The sequence below is a fragment of the Rhipicephalus microplus genome, unplaced genomic scaffold (genome assembly GCF_043290135.1).
Source record: "Rhipicephalus microplus isolate Deutch F79 unplaced genomic scaffold, USDA_Rmic scaffold_46, whole genome shotgun sequence".
Lineage (NCBI taxonomy): Eukaryota > Metazoa > Arthropoda > Arachnida > Ixodida > Ixodidae > Rhipicephalus > Rhipicephalus microplus.
The window spans coordinates 2,953,303-2,957,359 of record NW_027464619.1 but is presented as its reverse complement, the minus strand read 5'-3'; positions in this window follow the sequence as shown (position 1 = coordinate 2,957,359).

The window sequence follows — 4,057 nt, the reverse complement described above, 5'->3', positions numbered from 1 at the left end:
TTAGGTTGGGTTGAGTTGGGTTAGGTTAGGTTAGGTTAGGTTGGGTTAGGTTAGGTTAGGTTAGGTTAGGTTACGTTAGGTTAGGTTAGGTTAGGTTAGGTAAGGATAATTTGGTTAGGTTAGGTAAGGTTAGGTTAGGTTAGGTTGGGTTGGGTGTTGTTGGGTTGGGTGTTGTTGGGTTGGGTTGGGTTAGGCTGGGTTAGGTTAGGTTAGGTTACGTTAGGTTAGGTTAGGTTAGGTTACGTTATGTTATGTTAGGTTAGGTTAGGTTACGTTAGGTAAGGTTAGGTTACGTTACAATAGGTTAGGTTAGGTTAGGTTACGTTAGGTTAGGTTAAGTTAGGTTAGGTTAGGTTTGGTTAGGTTTGGTTTGGTTAGCTTAGGTTAGGTTAGGTTGGGTTGGGTTGGGTTGGGTTAGGTTAGGTTAGGTTAGGTTAGGTTGGGTTAGGTTAGTTTAGGTTAGGTTAGGTTAGGTTAGGTTGGGTTGGGTTGGGTTAGGTTAGGTTAGGTTAGGTTTGGTAAGGTTAGGTTAGGTTAGGTTACGTTAGGTTAAGGTATGAACCGTCGTAAAACCGCAATTAACAATGTCACTTAGTGAGATGCAGTGTTTTTCACCTTTACAAGTTGGGAACTGTGATATCTAATGTGAAAGCGCTTGAAACCGTCGTAATGTTGTAGAAAGCAATGTAAAGTAGCGAGTAAAACGTTTTCTAACGATAGAAGTGCGAAGGTTATGTTAGGTTGAGTTATGTTAGTTTAAGCTAGGTAGCGTCGTGAAACTAACAAAAACAACGTCATCTAACGAGATAGTGTTGTTTTATTGCGAGTATTAAACTGCGATAGGTGAAATGTTGTGAAAGCACACAAAACGGCATGAACAAGCCAAATACTGCGTGTTGTACCGTTACAAGTGCGAAACTGCTATGTTGTGATATTCTCGTTAAAGCGCATGCAAGCATCGTGAAACCTTAAAGAACGATGTCATTTAGCGAGATACAGCGTTCTGTACTGCAATAAGTTGGTGAAAAACTGTGAGGTTATGCAAATATCCTAATTGTGAACGAAACAGTGTAATAGAGCGTTTTTCAATACAAGTACGAATGTTAGGTTAGGTTAAGATATGAACCGTCGTAAAACCGCACTAAACAATGTCACTTAGTGAGATGCAGTGTTTTTCACCATTAAAAGTCGGGAACTGCGATATCTAATGTGAAAGCGCTTGCAACCGTCGTTAGGTTAGGTTAGGTTAGGTTTTGTTAGGTTAGGTTAGGTTAGGTTAGGTTAGATTAGGTTAGGTTGGGTTGAGTTGGGTTAGGTTAGGTTAGGTTAGGTTGGGTTAGGTTAGGTTAGGTTAGGTTAGGTTACGTTAGGTTAGGTTAGGTTAGGTTAGGTTAGGTAAGGATAATTTGGTTAGGTTAGGTAAGGTTAGGTTAGGTTAGGTTGGGTTGGGTGTTGTTGGGTTGGGTGTTGTTGGGTTGGGTTGGGTTGGGTTAGGCTGGGTTAGGTTAGGTTAGGTTACGTTAGGTTAGGTTAGGTTAGGTTACGTTATGTTATGTTAGGTTAGGTTAGGTTACGTTAGGTAAGGTTAGGTTACGTTACAATAGGTTAGGTTAGGTTAGGTTACGTTAGGTTAGGTTAAGTTAGGTTAGGTTAGGTTAGGTTAGGTTTGGTTTGGTTAGCTTAGGTTAGGTTAGGTTGGGTTGGGTTGGGTTGGGTTAGGTTAGGTTAGGTTAGGTTAGGTTGGGTTAGGTTAGTTTAGGTTAGGTTAGGTTAGGTTAGGTTGGGTTGGGTTGGGTTAGGTTAGGTTAGGTTAGGTTTGGTAAGGTTAGGTTAGGTTAGGTTACGTTAGGTTAAGGTATGAACCGTCGTAAAACCGCAATTAACAATGTCACTTAGTGAGATGCAGTGTTTTTCACCTTTACAAGTTGGGAACTGTGATATCTAATGTGAAAGCGCTTGAAACCGTCGTAATGTTGTAGAAAGCAATGTAAAGTAGCGAGTAAAACGTTTTCTAACGATAGAAGTGCGAAGGTTATGTTAGGTTGAGTTATGTTAGTTTAAGCTAGGTAGCGTCGTGAAACTACCAAAAACAACGTCATCTAACGAGATAGTGTTGTTTTATTGCGAGTACAAAACTGCGATAGGTGAAATGTTGTGAAAGCACACAAAACGGCATGAACAAGCCAAATACTGCGTGTTGTACCGTTACAAGTGCGAAACTGCTATGTTGTGATATTCTCGTTAAAGCGCATGCAAGCATCGTGAAACCTTAAAGAACGATGTCATTTAGCGAGATACATCGTTCTGTACTGCAATGAGTTGGTGAAAAACTGTGAGGTTATGCAAATATCCTAATTGTGAACGAAACAGTGTAATAGAGCGTTTTTTTGTGCAAGTGCGAATGTTAGGTTAGGTTAAGATATGAACCGTCGTAAAACCGCATTAAACAATGTCAATTAGTGAGATGCAGTGTTTTTCACCATTAAAAGTGGGGAACTGCGATATCTAATGTGAAAGCGCTTGCAACCGTCGTTAGGTTAGGTTAGGTTAGGTTAGGTTAGGTCAGGTTAGGTTTGGTTAGGTTAGGTTAGATTAGGTTAGGTTGGGTTGAGTTGGGTTAGGTTAGGTTAGGTTAGGTTAGGTTGGGTTAGGTTAGTTTAGGTTAGGTTAGGTTAGGTTAGGTTGGGTTGGGTTGAGTTAGGTTAGGTTAGGTTAGGTTAGGTTTGGTTAGGTTAGGTTAGGTTAGGTTAGGGATGTTAGGTAAGGTTTGGTTAGGTTAGGTTAGGTTAGGTTGGGTTAGGTAAGGTTAGGTTAGGTTAAGATATGAACCGCGCTAAAACCGCATTAAACAATGTCACTTAGTGAGATGCTGTGTTTTTCACCATTAAAAGTCGGGAACTGCGATATCTAATGTGAAAGCGCATGAAACCGTCGTAATCTTGTAGAAAACATTGTAAAGTAGCGAATAAAACGTTTTCTAACGATAGAAGTGCGAAGGTTCGGTTAGTTTGAGCTAGGTAGCGTCGTGAAGCCACCAAAAACGATGTCATCTAACGAGATAGTGTTGTTTTATCGCGAGTACAAAACTGCGATAGGTGAAATGTTGTGAAAGCACACAAAACGGCATGAACAAGCCAAATACTGCGTGTTGTACCGTTACAAGTGCGAAACTGCTATGTTGTGATATTCTCGTTAAAGCGCATGCAAGCATCGTGAAACCTTAAAGAACGATGTCATTTAGCGAGATACAGCGTTCTGTACTGCAATAAGTTGGTGAAAAACTGTGAGGTTATGCAAATATCCTAATTGTGAACGAAACAGTGTAATAGAGCGTTTTTTTGTGCAAGTGCGAATGTTAGGTTAGGTTAAGATATGAACCGTCGTAAAACCGCATTAAACAATGTCAATTAGTGAGATGCAGTGTTTTTCTCCATTAAAAGTGGGGAACTGCGATATCTAATGTGAAAGCGCTTGCAACCGTCGTTAGGTTAGGTTAGGTTAGGTTAGGTTAGGTTAGGTTAGGTCAGGTTAGGTTTGGTTAGGTTAGGTTAGATTAGGTTAGGTTGGGTTGAGTTGGGTTAGGTTAGGTTAGGTTAGGTTAGGTTGGGTTAGGTTAGTTTAGGTTAGGTTAGGTTAGGTTGGGTTGGGTTGAGTTAGGTTAGGTTAGGTTAGGTTAGGTTTGGTTAGGTTAGGTTAGGTTAGGTTAGGGATGTTAGGTAAGGTTTGGTTAGGTTAGGTTAGGTTAGGTTGGGTTAGGTAAGGTTAGGTTAAGTTAAGATATGAACCGCGCTAAAACCGCATTAAACAATGTCACTTAGTGAGATGCTGTGTTTTTCACCATTAAAAGTCGGGAACTGCGATATCTAATGTGAAAGCGCATGAAACCGTCGTAATCTTGTAGAAAACATTGTAAAGTAGCGAATAAAACGTTTTCTAACGATAGAAGTGCGAAGGTTCGGTTAGTTTGAGCTAGGTAGCGTCGTGAAGCCACCAAAAACGATGTCATCTAACGAGATAGTGTTGTTTTATTGCGAGTACGAAACTGCGATAGGTGAAA